The sequence below is a fragment of the Danio rerio genome, chromosome 6 (assembly GCF_052040795.2).
Source record: "Danio rerio strain M-AB ecotype USA chromosome 6, GRCz13ab, whole genome shotgun sequence".
NCBI classification, from domain to species: domain Eukaryota; kingdom Metazoa; phylum Chordata; class Actinopteri; order Cypriniformes; family Danionidae; genus Danio; species Danio rerio.
In genome coordinates, this window is record NC_141026.1 from 56,511,018 (window position 1) to 56,527,392 (window position 16,375).

The 16,375-nt window shown below is 34.3% G+C and overlaps 3 protein-coding genes across 4 annotated transcripts in view; 2 read left to right on the plus strand and 1 right to left on the minus strand.

Annotated features, from left to right (window-relative positions):
- Positions 1-16,375, minus strand: part of slc12a5a (solute carrier family 12 member 5a) — a 2,560,186-nt gene that overhangs the window by 468,624 nt on the left and 2,075,187 nt on the right. The gene's annotated exons all lie outside the window — the stretch shown is intronic.
- The window catches only part of anks1ab (ankyrin repeat and sterile alpha motif domain containing 1Ab), a 413,081-nt gene that overhangs the window by 163,503 nt on the left and 233,203 nt on the right, over positions 1-16,375 (plus strand). The gene's annotated exons all lie outside the window — the stretch shown is intronic.
- The window catches only part of tulp1b (TUB like protein 1b), a 54,318-nt gene that overhangs the window by 774 nt on the left and 37,169 nt on the right, over positions 1-16,375 (plus strand). The window contains exon 2 of the mRNA XM_087256000.1: positions 1,787-1,941. The gene's annotated coding sequence lies outside the window, so the exon portion shown is untranslated. The remainder of the gene's footprint in view (positions 1-1,786; positions 1,942-16,375) is intronic.

Sequence of the window (16,375 nt, forward strand, 5' to 3'; positions counted from 1 at the left end):
GCCGAGGCTCAAAACAGCGACCTTCTTGCTGTGAGATGACAGCACTACCTACTGCGCTATCCACAGTGTCGCCTATTTTTCTTTTTCTTATTCATTTTGTTCAAGGGTGACGCGGTGGCGCGGTAGGTAGTGCTGTTGCCTCACTGCCAGTCATTTCTGTGTAAAGTTTGCATGTTCTCCCAGTGTTTGCATGGGTTTCCTATGGGTGCTCTGGTTTACCCCACAGTGCAAAAACATGCGCTATGGTGAAGGTGAGGTGAACAAACTAAATTGTTCGTAGTATATGAGTATGAATGAGAGTGTATGGGAGTTTCCCAGTACTGGGTTGCAGCTGGAAGGGCATCTGCTGTGTAAAACATATACTGGATAAGTTGGCAGTTCATTCTGCTGTGGCGACCCCTGATGAATAAAGGAACTAAGCCGAAACACGAATGAATGAATGAATAATAAAAATAATGCATTAAAATTTATGTTGTTTTTAATCATTGATTTATTCAAGACTGTTATAATACTTTTAGTATTATTATTAAGTAATTAAGTTTATTTAAATGAACATTAGTGGCATTATAACAAGCTGCAATTTAAAGAGCTCTTTAAAATGATCTATTAAATATCTTTTTATATATTTTCATTTATTCATTTTCTCGTCGGCTTAGTCCCTTTATTAATCTGTGGTCGCTACAGTGGAATGAACTGCCAACTTATCCTTTTTACGCAGCGGATGCCCTTCCAGCCGCAACCCATCTCTGGGGAGCATCCACACACACATTCAATTCAATTCAATTCATTCACATTCACACACACACTCATACACTACGGACAATTTAGCCAACCCAATTCACCTGTACCGCATGGCTTTGGACTGTGGGGGAAACCGGAGCACCCAGAGGAAACCCACGCGAAGGCAGGGAGAACATGCAAACTCCACACAGAAACGCCAACTGAGCTGAGGTTCGAACCAGCGATCCAGCGACCTTCTTGCTGTGAGGCGACAGCACTACCTACTGCTCCACTGCCTTGCCCCTTTTTATATATTTTACATTTTTATATTTATATATTTTAATTGTATTTGTAAATTTACATATTTTTTATATTCATATGAAAATAATTTATTTTATATTCTTTATTCAGAAAAGTGGCATTATGTAAACAAACTATTTTAAATAGCTACATATTTAAATTGATCAAATTCATCTTGATATTTATATGTATATTTTTTTTTCTTTTTTTTTTATACTTATATGAAAATAATTGATAGTATATATGCTTTATTAAAAAACAGCAACAGTGGCCTTATAGACAAACTAATTTAAAGAGCTAACTAAAGAGCTTTTTATTTATATTTATAGTTATATTTTTATTTTATTTTTTATTATATATATATATATATATATATATATATATATATATATATATATATATATATATATATATATATATTCTTTATATATATATATATATATATATATATATATATATATATATATATATATATATGGAAATAAAAGATTTTAAATTATTAAAAAAATAAAAATAAATTGGCATTATGTAAACGTAATTTAAAAAACTCAATCTTTAAAATGATCAAATAAATATCTTAAAATGAGTTTTGATAGATATCAGGACTGATGCTGGTAAAGAAATGAGCGTTCATCAATATGATGCATTTTAATGATGTTTTAGAGAAACACTTTTGTCCTCTATGGATGCATGTGTAACTTCTTTTTAATTGACGCACAAGAGTTAAATAAAATGTTTGTTTACAATCATTATTTCTGTCTTTCAGCTCACCACAGTGCATTCTGGGATTGCCTCATCCATAGAGGACGTGTGCTGGCAAAACAAGGTATGAGGCAACATTACTTAAACATGCTGAACACATTCTGGAGTGTGTTTATGATTTATGAAAATGTCGTCTAGGTAGGCGACTCGCTGCGTTCAGTGCATTTCTCTGGGGCTGCTTTCTCTCTGGCTCTGTGGCCTCATTTGACATTTGTTTTGGATCTCGAAAGGCCTATTTGTTATTCCATCACAGTATATGGTCCACGTCTCACTGAAGTCTATGGATCATTACACAAAGTAATGGCTTTGTCAACATGAGGCTCAATCTTCATGTCTTGTGAGAGATAATATATGCAAAGCAAAGGAAAGCAGCTCGACATAGACAGGATTACGTACTGTGAAACCTTTTTTACCTTCACCAGAGAAAATTCTTTTGTTTTACGCAGCGGATGCCCTTCCAGCTGCAACCCATAACTGGGAAACACCCATACACACTAAATCACACACATACACTAAGGACTATTTTGCCTACCCAGTTCACCTGTACTACATGTTTTTGGACTGTGGAGGAAACCGGAGCACCCAGAGTAAGAGCGCAGGGAGAACATGCAAACTCCACACAGAAATGCCAACTGACCCAATCGAGACTCGAACCAGTGACCTTGCCGTGAGGCGAATGTGCTACTCACTGCACTAGCAAACTATACCTCCCTTGCAATCTGTCGGACAGTGCGATGGGTGCGTAGTGCGTCTTTTTGGCTTTGTACCATGTCTTTGACAGTGGTGATATTTTCAACAGGACGGGTAGTGCATGGATGACCACTCCCCGCCACACAGCATACTGATCCAGTGCGGTCAATTTTTGCCAACAAATAATCCAATCCACCTTTTGTCCAATTTTTAGTTGAAAACACTGTAGCACTGTAGCCTTTTAGTTCTCGTTAATCTTTGATCAAACTCTTATCTTCATTCAAAAATGCCAAGTAATCATCGCCAAGGAAAGTAAATAAAAGGATTATTGTAATGCACAGAATGCACTGTGTTATTCCTGTACGACATTTAGTCATTCTTATTCCTGTAGTTCAATAAGCAGTCTTATTTTTGCATGATATATATATATTATTGAAGTCAGAATTATTAGCCCCCTTTGAATTTTTTTCCTTTTTAAAATTTTTCCCTAATGATGTTTAACAGAGCAAGGACATTTTCACAGTATGTCTGATAATATTTTTTCTTCTGGAGAAAGTCTTATTTGTTTTATTTTGGCTAGAATAAAAGCAGTTTTTAATTTTTTATGAACCATTTTACGGTCAAAATTATTTGCCGCTTTAAGCTAATTTTTTTTTCGATACTCTACAGAACAAACCATCATTATACAATAACTTGCCTAATTACCCTAACCTGCCTAGTTAAACTAATTAACCTAGTTAAGCCTTTAAATGTCGCTTTAAGCTGTATAGAAGTGTCTTGAAAAAAGATCTAGTCAAATATTAATTACTGTCATTATGACAAAGATAAAATAAATCAGTTATTAGAAATGAGTTGTTAAAACTATTATGTTTAGAAATGTGCTGAAAAAAATTGTCTCCGTTAAACAGAAATTGGGGGAAAAAACAGGGGCCTAATAATTCAGGGGGGCTAAAAAAACTACAAAATTTCAACCATATTTTATATATTTTTTTGTTGATCTGTCATGTTTATTAAAATGTTATTTATTTATTTTTCTCAACATACTACAGATTTTTAGTGTGTACCAAGTTTTAGACACTGATCCTTTTTATATTTCCCAAATGATGTTTAACAGAGCAAGAACATTTTCACAGTATGTCTGATAATATTTTTTCTTCTGGAGAAAATCTTATTTTTTTATTTCGGCTAGAATAAAAGCTGTTTTTAATTTTTTAAACACCATTTTAGTGTCAAAATTATTAGCCCCTTTAAGCTAAAATGTTTAAATTATCTACAGAACAAACCATCGCTATACAATAACTTGCCTAATTACCCTAACCTGCCTAGTTAACCTAATTAAGCCTTTAAATGTCACTTTAAGCTGTATAGAAGTGTCTTGAAAATATCTAGTCAAATATTATTAACTGTCATTATGAAAAGTATTAGAAATGAGTTATTAAAAGTAATATGTTTAGAAATGTGTTTTTTCTCTCCGTTAAACAAAAATTGGGGAAAAAATAAGAAGGGGGGCTAATAATTCTGACTTCATTATATTAAGGACTTTATAATATTAATCTTAGCCAGGTTTATATATTTCTTTGTTTTTATATATTTTTTCAAACTTTTTTTAACCAGGCTAAAAGAAAGAAAAATAACAATAATAGGAAATGCTATGAAAAATGTCCTTGCTCAGTTAAACATCACTTAAGAAACATTTAAATAAAATACAAATTTAACAGGAGGGCAAATAATTCCAACAGTCTTCATCTGTGTGTGTATATAGTACATCTCTGGTGTAGGTAAAAGGTCAAGTTACAGCTTCTTATATTTTGAGATTAATTTGCTGTTAGTTATAATATATTTGCCTTTGACATATTTTTGATAATATGGCGCTTTCAAGAAAGCAACACGTTCTTGAGCGGAAGTGGTTTCACTTCTCTAACCTCGACCTTGTGGTTAAACGCAGAGGTATTTGTTTTTATTTCACCTCTGCTTACAACATTCCTCCATGATTTTGACATCTCCCTAATGTGTTTTATTTGAGCATGCGATTATCTTTTCCTTCTCAAATACATCTAAAAGTGACTTATGTTCCTAGAAAACAGGTTAAATGCAAGTAAAGTGCTTGCTTTTAATATTTCTGATAATTTCTGTCACAATTAAATGTCAGTAAAGCATTGTGAGATGATAAACTGTTGGTATTTTTAGCACTCTTGCCGGTTAACTGTCAACTAAATGTAATTCAATGCATTGTGACTCTTAAAATGTGTAAATATAGTCCTACCTGCTCATTAAATGTGGGACGACACTTCACTTCCCACGTCTGAATGAGTAAAAATGTCATCTGCACTATTGTCCACATATCCGCCGAGTTCAAACCCACAGTTCTCTACAAATTCCTTTTAACACACTTATCATTTGCAGCAACGCTTGACAATCTGCAGAACTCGGGATGCAAAAATAGCTTTTCTAAACAGGAAGTGCCTGTTGCCTGTTGACCTTGTTTGTGTAAGAGCTTATTGAGGGCTCGATAAGTTCAGCAGTTATCATGTGTATTGCAAACAGACATAGTTTGCAACATTCGCCACTGTGGTAAAAAACACTGAGCTTTTTTAGTGCAGATGAAAGGTCAAACGCAAACCCTTTTTCTTCTACTTTGGCATTAAATGTGTTGACGCTTCTAAATTAGGTCTAACAGTATATAAAGCGCTGAAAGTAGTGCTTAAAGTATCTTATATCTACACTACATCGAACTAGCGGCACCTAATAGAATTAAATAATGATTGTTTTCGAATAGGTTTCTTAATGTTTCATTTGCTTTGACAACTCTTGTTTTATTTAGTTTATCAAGCTGCTATTTGTTTACTTTAAAAATGTCTTGCTGACTTTAGTTAAATCAAATACTTTATTATTTACCCTTTATATATTAAATATACAAAAATTTAATAATACTTTAAATACATTTTCAAAAACTTTTCTAGTCATCTCAACTTGCATAACTAAAGCAAATTTAACTAATTAAAATAAGTTAAAGCAACAAAAATATTTGCTGTCTTGACTTTTTGTCATTACATTATTTACAGGGTAGTTTTAAATTTGTTTGCATTAAATTCATTTTTAAATAGAAATCTACATTTAAGTAATTTATAAATGTTTAAATGGGTTTTCTCTTGGTGCTCCGGTTTCCCCCACCAGTCCAAAGACATGCGCTATAGTTGAATTGGGTATGCTAAATTGTCCGTAGTGTATGTGTGTGAATGAATGTGTATGGATGTTTCCCAGGGATGGGTTGCAGCTAGAAGGGCGTCCGTTGCGTGAAACATATGCTGGATAAGTTGGCGGTTCATTCCGCTGTGGCGACCCCAGATTAATAAAGGCACTAAGCCGAAAAGAAAATGAATGAATGAAAATTAAATTAGTCACAATGAATCACACAGGCAATGAGAGAATGTGTTCACTATTTTAAATGCATCGAAGAAAAGGAAAAGGGGATTATAGTCTCAATGGACAGTGATTTTACTTAAGACAAATAGTACAAAAGAAGCAAACACATTGCTTTAAACTTTCAATAATCTGTATATACAGTACGGCATGTAGAGCTCTGGGATCAGGAAGTTCTCAGATAACATTATCCTGAAATATATATATATATATATATATATATATATATATATATATATATATATATATATATATATATATATACATATATATATACATATATATATATATATATATATATATATATACATATATATATATATATATATATATATATATATACATATATATATATATATATATATATATATATATATATATATATACATACATACATATATATATATATATATATATATATATATATATATATATATATATATATATATATATATACACATATACATATATATATATATATATATATATATATATATATATATATATATACATATATATATATATATATATATATATATATATATATATACATATATATATATATATATATATATATTTATGTGTTTCTTAAAGGTAAATGTCGGTGTAGGCTATACATTTATTTGCAGAGCTCCTCTGTTAAAAAAAAGAAAGAGATCTGAAAGAGATCAAGCCAGGTAAAAAATGCATGGTTTTACACAATTCCTTCATGTTGTATAACACACATTGATTAAGTTTTATTTTAATTTAAGTTTAACTTAAGTTACATTTTTTTACACTAAAGTGAATTGAACTTAAAACAACTAAGTTATCCTCCAAAAAGCCTTACGAATTGTGTTGTTTTAACTCATTTTAAATAAGTAGTTTGAACAAGCAGCAAAAGTCATTTTGAATGGATATTAAATATACTAAAATTTGACAGTACTTTAATACTTTAAATACTTACATTTTTTTAGTATTCATCTCAACTTGCATCAATCAAGCTGACTAAAATATTAAGTTAAACTTTGTATAACTTGTACAAATTTAGTTGAAACCTTATTAACTTTTTAACAAAATTATTTGTTGTCTCGACTTTTAGTAGACTAAGTAAGTTTGTAAGTTTGTTTGAATTAAATAAATTCATATAAAAGTTTACATTGTAGTAATTTAGAACTGTTTAAATATCTGTCTGTCTGTCTATCTATAATATATATATATATATATATATATATATATATATATATATATATATATATATATATATATATTTAATAACTAAAACTAAATAACAAAAAATAGCTAACTTGTATGTATGTATGTATGTATGTATATATAAATATATATATATATATATATATATATATATATATATATATATATATATATATATATATATATATATATATATATATATATATATATATAGGCTTAGTCCCTTATTTATCATAGGTCGCCACAGCAGAATAAACTGCCAACTTATTCAGCATATGAGTTATGCAGCAGATGCCCTTCCAGCTGCAACATAACACTGGGAAACACTTATACACTCTTGCATTCACACACACACACATATACACTACGGCCAATTTAACTTATTCGATTCACCTATAATGAATGTGTTTGGGCTGTGGGGGAAACCGAAGCACCTGGAGGAAACCCACGCCAACACGGAAAGAACATGCGAACTCCACACAGAAAAACAGTTTCCCAAAAAACTTAAGAATTATGTGGTTTCAGCTCATTTTAAATAAGTAGCTTTAACAAGCAGCAAAATATAATTTTGAGTGAATTTTAGTAACTAAATAAAACAAAAAAACTACAATGGCGACACCTGACATAAAAAAAGATTTCAAATAATCTTCGAGTACTTGTAATTTAACTTTTTGTTTATTCTATTTCAAGAAACTAATATATTTAGTTTTAACTAAAACTCTTTTTAAGTTTTAGAGTTTATATTAGATATATTAGATATTAATATTATTAGTAATATCTATAATATTAGATATAATATTAGGCTTTTAGTTTAGTAGTAACTTTACTTTTAAATGAACAGTTCTGCATCCAGCATGTGCGAGGAAATAAAGCCATCTGCTTAAAAAAAGAAGCTACTCTAGGCATTTCTCGATCTGTTAGTACTTCACCAGTTAACTTGTTTGTTTCTATATTGTTAGGACGACTGATAAACTTGGCACAGACAAACATTTCGCCCCGCCCACAAACTCGCCCCATTGGACGACAATTTCAACATCCTCAAACTTTTAAACAGCATTATTTTTTCAGTAAAACAAACCTCTGGACAGCATATACTTACGAATTTCACTACGAACTAGCAAAGGACACAAAAAAGCACTCGCTTCGCCTTTAAATGAACAATTCTCATCCAGCATGTGCGAGGAAAAAAAAGCCATGTGCTTAGAAAAGAAACTACTCTAAGCATTACTCGATTTGTTAGTACTTCTCTAATTAACTTGTTTGTTTCAATATTGTTAAGATTACTGATCTGAACCGGTTACAAAAAGACGAGACCTGAGATCACATTAGCAACAAATACCTGCTCTGGTTAATGTCAGGAGCCCGAATGACAGCTGGATGTCCAGAGTTCATCTGCCATCCACAAAAGCTTCTTTTCCTCCACAACATGATGCTGTTTGAGGCGTTATTGCCTCTGAACTGCAGGTGATTTTTAAAATATTTTGTCCCGATAAAGCTTGTGTGACTTTGTTCCTGGTTACCACACCGAAACACACACACACAGAGAGAGAGAGAGAGAAAGGGGGAGAGAAGGAGGGAGCACAAAAATAGCAGGAAGTAGAAGAGGGCAGGCCAGAAAAAAAAAAATCATCAAGTAACGTGACAAGTTCATCTGAGGATAGTGTGGGAGGGCTGGAGGAAGTGCTTTCATTTTTTTTTTCATCTATCACTCCACCCACCACCTTATTGCTTTTTTTTTTTCTTCTTGCGCTGTTTTCTCTTTGTGTAGTTTTCAGTGCAGCTTTCTTTTTTGCGGTAGTTTTTATGTGTGCTAGAAGAAAGTGAAAGTCGTTAGATTGACTAAAGATTAAGTGCTTCTGAAGGAAAATTGATGATTTAGTCTAAATAGCAGTAATAATTAACAAGAGTACTTTTTTTTTTAGATCAAGCAAGGATATGTTTTCAATTTTTTTCAATATATATATGTTTATATACATTTTGAAAATGTATAATAGTCACCTATATGTTAATATAATTGTACACTGTAAATAAAATCCTGGTTGCCCCAAATCTTTTAGCTGAATCAAATTAACCTTATGAGTCCATTGAACTTATAACATGTTAAACTGACTTAAAACAGCTTGTGTAACTAATAAAATTAAGTTAGAACTTGATCTTCATCAGTGTCAATGACATAAAAACTCATGCTGTCGAGAATTATTCATCATATTAAACTACATGTCTTAACTTAAAAGCCTGAGACCACATTGGGAATCTGTGTTTCTACTTTTTACTTGGAATTAAATAAGGGTTTTGGGGTAAAAAGAGTTTAATTATCATTTAAACTTCATTTAAATCATTTGATTTTATTTATTTAAAGTTTTTGCAGTACACATTGCTATGAAAATTCTCTTCATTTATTATTTACAGTCATGTATATTTGATTAAAATAAAACGATATCCTGTAAAATACTGATGACATTTCCTACAAATTCATGAGTTTTGTCTCTTATTTTGCACACAATAACATACAATACAATTGCATACAATAATATTTGTCATGTTTTCAAACATGTTTATATTGTATTTTTGACAAAACTATAGTAATATTGTACAGATATGGTGAAAAAACTCTCAAATTAGTTTTTTTAATGTGAAGTGAATGAAATGCTACCAGATGTTTAGAGATTAAAACTAATTGTATACCATAAAAAATCCTGTTTGACATTAAATTTTTGAGCTGAATCAAATTAACCTTATGAGTCTATTGAACTTATATTATGTTAAACTGACTTAAAACAGCTTGCATAACTTATATTATTAAGTTAGAACAGGTTTAACTTAGTTTGATAAGTTACAATGACATAAAAACGCATGCTGTCATGTCTAATTGATCATAATAAACTGTGTTTAAAAATCAAAAGCCTGAGACCACATTGGGAATCTGTTTTTCTACTTTTTACTTGGAATTAAATGGGGGTTTGGGAGAAAAAAAAGTGTTTAATTATCATTTAAACTTCATTTAAATCATTTAATTATATTTATTTAAAGTTTTTGCAGTACACATTGATATGAAATTATCTTAATTTATGATTTATAGTCATGTATTTGATTAAAATAAAAAATATCCTGTAAAATGCTGATGACATTTCCTACAAATTCATGAGTTTTGTCACTTTTTTGCATACAATACCATACAAAACAATGCATATAACTGCATACAATAACATTTGTCATGTTTTTAGGCATGTTTATATACCATTGTTTAGACAAATCAATAGTGATATTTTAAAGATTTGGTGGAAAAATGTTAAAATAATGATTTTTATATAAACTTGTGAATGAAATGTTTATATATTAACACTGCTTGTCACATTTCTTAACTCTATTAAAGCCCCTGGGATAATCCTAAATAAAGATATAAACATCAATTTCTCGCTAAAAAAAGCTATTTTTTAACATTTAAATGCATTATGAAATTAAGAAACATATATTAATATTAATGTAGTTTTATTTTAAGTTTAGAGTGTTTTCTTTGTTGTCAAATTTTACTCAAACTCTATTAAAGACCCTGGGATAATCCTAGACAAAGATATATACATCAATCTCTCGTTAAATAAAAGCTTTTTTTTTTTCATTAAATGCATTAGAAAATTAAGAAACATATTTTAATATATTTCGTTATTGCAATTTTTTAAAGTTTAGAGTGTTTTCTTTATTTCAATGTATGCAAATGTATGTGGCTTTTAATTTGGGTGTGTCATTTGTGCAAAACACAAAAATATGCGCAATGAAAGAACACTCTTCCTAACATCAGTGAATTATTCCAAAAATCTGGATAAAATTAGAATTAAACAGCATTTGTATTTTTAAAATAGAAGCATTTGCACTTTATGCGTGTGAACATTTTATATATCAATATTTAATATTAATATTACTATGCTTTCTATGTGCGTTATAATAATTTGTAAATGTATAATATTCTCTTATATTTGTATGCTTAATGTGAGAGTCTCATTGTTTTGCTGTCGGTCTACTGCATTACATTCTTCCCTGTGGTCATATCTAAGGCTCATTTCCTCCAAACATGTAAGACATGGAGGAAGAATAGATACGTGTGTGGTGCACCACTTAACAGCCAACCAAAAGTAACAAAGAACGATTATGTACGTTTTTTCCATCGGTTTTTGTGAGGTTATTTTTCACAGTTTGTCAGGCGAAGTGCTGGTCTTTGTTTTGAAGGCCTCAGATTTGTATCATAGCATAAACGAGTGTATTTTATGCTTATTGGCTTTTATAAAAATACTGGAAATAGCAAATGGCATTTTTGTATAGCCCCCGAAAACTGAAAACTTTTGTATAGCCTCCAAAAACTGTTTATATAAAGGTATTGTGCGAATAGCGTTTGTAGTTAATCTATAATAAAAAGGAACAGCAGTCCCGCATGGACAAAAAACCAACAAACCGTTCAAACGACAAACAAAACCATGCAAAATCACTAGCGCACCGTTACTTTTACCTCAAACACATTGAGAGTTCATTTAAAAACGCTTGCTTTTTATGAAAAATATGACCGACTAACGTCCGAACCAACAGAAACGAGACACTTTATAATGGCGGCGACAGAAAAACAACACGTGCTAGAGGAAGATGAGGATGAGGAGAAGCGAAAGTCGACGTTATTGCAGCACAAAGTTAAAATGCAAGGTGAAATGCATTTGAACAGAAATGAAATGCTGAAGTACCTGAACGAGAGCTTGTTTCACAGGACGCCGTTGAAGACTCCGGATGGGGTAAAGTGTTACTGTACGACGACCGAAAAATATATTTATAAAAAAAAAACCCAGCTGGGAGGAAGAAAGAAGGGGAGAGAGCATTTCCACGTCGCTCGAAGACAAGGGGAAAAGCAGAAAGAGAGGTGTGCGAACGAACAGCCTGTCTCACAGGAGCCCCTGCCAACGCTCAGCAGATTCAGCTTTGCCCTCCTATTCGCCTGCCCACTTCAGCCACGCTGCCAAAAGAGCCAAAACCAGCAAGAGAAAGAAGGAGAGCGAGGTCACAACGGCATGAGAGAGCAAAAGAAAACAACGACGACTTTTTCCACACCTTTCACTCTTTATCTGATGATGTTGTTGTTGATTGGCAGTCAGTGCTGCGTGTTTAATACCTCAATGGGAGTTGGCATGAAATGCTAAACACAGTCACCTGGCTCAGGCCTAAAGGCGAGGAGTGGAACTCAAACACCAAGTGAAAAAATTTCAACGCTTGCCTCGGGTTGTGACAGTATCAGGTATATGTACTTACTCGGTTTAATCACTTTGAAGATCTGACATATTCCCTGAGATTAAGAGTTAAGGCGCCCAAAAGAAGTCTTTTGTCAGCATTTGGCAACCGTCCCAGGTACTACAAGCCTTCAATTCCTGTTTTACAAAAGTCATCGCAGCATCTTTAGCTGTCCTGTCATTGCCTGCATTTTTAATACTTTGATATTCCTCCAAATGAAATTCGTGGACGTCAGCTATTTTGCAGTGTGAATGTTCAAAGGGAGTCAAAAATTGCCAGCTTTCCAGCTGCAAACAAATCAAGCCTATTTTTGGGGAAAGAGTCCTCTATGCCGAGTCCCTGCTGGGTGAAGCGAGAGCACAGAGTGAGAAAGTTAAACCCGAGGACAAAGAGAGCAAGAGTGCGACTTGTCACAGCGACTTGTGGCAAAACTTTGTGGCAATCCTTCGCTATATCCTGCTCAGCTGCAGAAAAAGAGCACGTCCCAGTCAGACCGCCAACAAAATAATCCAGTGTCACCCTGCCAAAAAGTGTGCCGCCCCTTTCCTGAGGGAGCAGAGATGGTGACGGAAAGAGTTGCAATCGTCGTCTTCTCCTTTCAGGCATTGTCATGGGCAGCACAGTGTGTGACGTCAGCGCCCCCTCTATCGTCCTTTTGTTATTCGTCCAGTTGGTACTATCCTCATGTCGCATTTTCTCCCACTTTTGCTCTCTCTTGAGTGTAAGAGTTTTCCATTCCTTGCCGTCTAACTGGGAGAGAGGGAAAGCGAGAGCGGCACGGATATAAATAAAGCACAAGAGCTCAAGTGAATAGAGACAGAAAAGCTGCCCTTACAAATCTCTCAGTCTGTCTTCCTGCCTTCCGACCCGAGCGCTTGTAAAACTTTCAGCTGTGGCGTCCGGGGCCGGCCTCCGTTGGCAGCGGTTCAAGAAGAGCGCTGGCTGTGTCTAAAGCTCTCGGAGGAAGAGCAGATCACATGGAGAGAGGGAGAGAAAGGGGGTCGGCTGGTACCCATGAGGAGGCTGCCCGTGCGGACAGTAGGTCAGGATGAGGGGGGCAGGAAAGGTGGCTCATGTGCCAACGGCAGCTGCTCGGGGAGTTCAGACAGGGAGCATGAACTAGAGAGGAAAGAGGACGCTCTACATCCCAAAGCTTATGATTGTGGTGATGCTCACTTTCCTGCAGCTTATTCCCTGATTAATCAGGAGTTGCCACAGCAGAATGAACAGGCATATGCTTTACCTGCGGATGCCCTTTCAGGTGCAACTCGTGAACCCTCCGTGCTGGGAAACAACCACACACTCTACCATTCACACACTACAGCTAATTTGGTTTATCCAGTTCACCTATACTGCATGTCTCTGGACTGTAGGGGAAACTGAGGCACCTGGAGGAAACATGTAGATATGGGAGAACATGCCAACTCCACGCAGACCTCATGGTCTGGCCGGGACTCGAACCAACAACCTTGTTGCTTTGTGGCAATCATGCCAAACATTTAGCCAATGTGCCTCTCCGATGATGCTCTACTGCAAGTGGTGGATTGTGGCATAATAAAAGCTCTGCTGCTTTTGTGCCGTATCACATTCTTCTTTCATCGGCAGATTCACTTTGACGGCTTTCAGTCTTGCTCTACTTCTTACTATCATGATAAGTGTTGAGCTCATTTCCCAACATGATTTCTGCAGGAGTCCCCTAGGATGTAATGAAAACCACAACACCCATAGCGTCGCCTTAGCATCATCAAAATACACCTTTGTTTGTTGTGAAAACATGCCCCCTAGTGGTGAAAATTAAATTTTGTGCCTTTAATGCAAAATTCATGAATAAAAGTTTCATTTGTTTTCAAAGCATTCTACTGACCTAAAGGGAACACTCCATGTTTTATTTTACAACTCTCGCACATCATTACTTTGCAAAGTGTGATGCGGTCCTGGATTAATAACTGTTGAACCCGTTCAACATAGTTTAAAAATGTAGTCAATACCTATTCCTTACCTCTAAACCCAAGCATAACTGTAAATTATTCCCAAAATCAGAGGGGAATAACAGTTAAATAACATTATGTACAAGTGCATAAACCTAACCGTGAGCTTAAACTTAAGATAAATGGTAAACGTGTCCCTCAATGATGATTGGCTGATTGGAATGTTGTTTCAGGATCAACAGAGATGTTAATCCAGAAACATGTTCAACATGTTCCCAAATCAGGTTAGGGTACAACTATCCTAGAGTCAAAGAGTTTTTACATTTTTTACTAAGACTAATTGAAAATAATAAAGCTAGGAACTACACTCTCATTCTGGCGTAAAATAATCCAGGACATTTGCAGCCGTATCATGGCTGCATCAGGCGTAATATTGCTATGTAGATTCTGAAAATAGTCTCCAGCTATAGGTAACTTCCAATGTGACTGGCGCGTTGGTTATATTTTTGGAAATTGGCAGATTTTTGAAGGATTCTCAACTTTGTCGCGCGCTTGACATGCTCACCTAGGCCGCATTTACACTGCACTGTTCAAGTGATTCAATTCCATTTTGTTTTTCTCCCATGTGGCACAGATCGGATATGGCACATGTACGTGTAAGCAGGAACAAATCATATGGATTCAGATTTACTCAAATCAGATTCAGGCCTTGTTCATATGTGGAAATTTATCCGATATGAATCAGATCTGTGTTCTCGTGTCTGCAGTGTAAGCAGGTAGATCGGATTTTCACCTGTCAATGTGTGTCAAAAGCCATAACGAATGACGTTAAGTCTGACACTTTCATTTCAGAACAGACTTCAGCAGAGTCCCAAACCTTAAATCTCATACACAAGGACTAAAACAGCTTTTATATTGTCATATAGCACAGGTATTTAAGCATGTTAACGAGAGCGAGAGAGCGCAATGTCCGCCACGTAACCAATATAAGCTAATATAAAACTACTGCATAGCTTCATCACATTCTTAAATCATACCTAAAGGTTTAAAAAAGCCTATATACAAAAAGAAGATGGACAAATGAGAACCTTTCTGTCATAAACTAGAGTAAAACAGCATGTCAAAACAAATTACACACTGGAATAGAGAAAAGAGCACTCTTTTATTTTCAGCTGATGGTCAGCGTCCGCTCTTTTTTTCCTGGTCATTGCAACTTTGCCATGTTCTGTGTAAATGCAGATGATCCAATACGAGCCACTTTTAAATGATGATGTAAGCAGATCATCAAAAACATACAGTCAAAAAATCGCATTTGACCATCAAGATCTGCAGTGTAGATGCAACCCTAGTCGCCAACGGTCGCTGTCACTCTCGTAGACGGAGGTCACCGAAAGTCCCTCATGCTTCATTGAAATGAACATTGCTTCATTGTTTTTGCTTTTGAGACATTTTTGAGAAAGGTGCTAATGGTGTATTCTGATTAAATGATTATGCTAAGCTAATTTAAAGGCGCAGATCCAGATTAGCCACTAGATCTAATCCGCAGTTTAGATCTAGTGGTTTAGTAAAATGAGTGTTTGTTTGTTTTTTTTAAAGTAGAGTGTATTTGTAACTGAATGACATACAGGCCCTGTTTACACTAATGCGTTTTAGTTTTAAAGTGGCGTTTAGATCAAAAACGATCAGCGTCCACACTAGCGTTTCACCTAGCGTTTCTGAACATATCTCCATCCACACTACGCCACCTAAAACGTATATCACGTGACCAATCGCGCTCTCTGGCCCTGCGCATTCTAGTATAAACAGAAAGCAAATGTCTCTCTCGGCATTTGGTTATTGTTAGTCAACAGACGCCGGTTGAACAATAAATGCGATGGCAAAGAAAGCAAGAGAGGTATTTTTGTGGACAGACGAAGAGGTCGAGTTGTTACTAAACGTAACAAATGAATAACTGCTCAATGGCGCCTAAAACAGACAATAGTGCAAACAACACTCCCATTTCTGTGTCCATGTTGTTGTTTACAGTGAAGGCTGGTCTGCTGTCTTCCGGTAGCGTTAAAGTCATGTGGCTTGACGAATAAGGGAAGATATGCATTGAC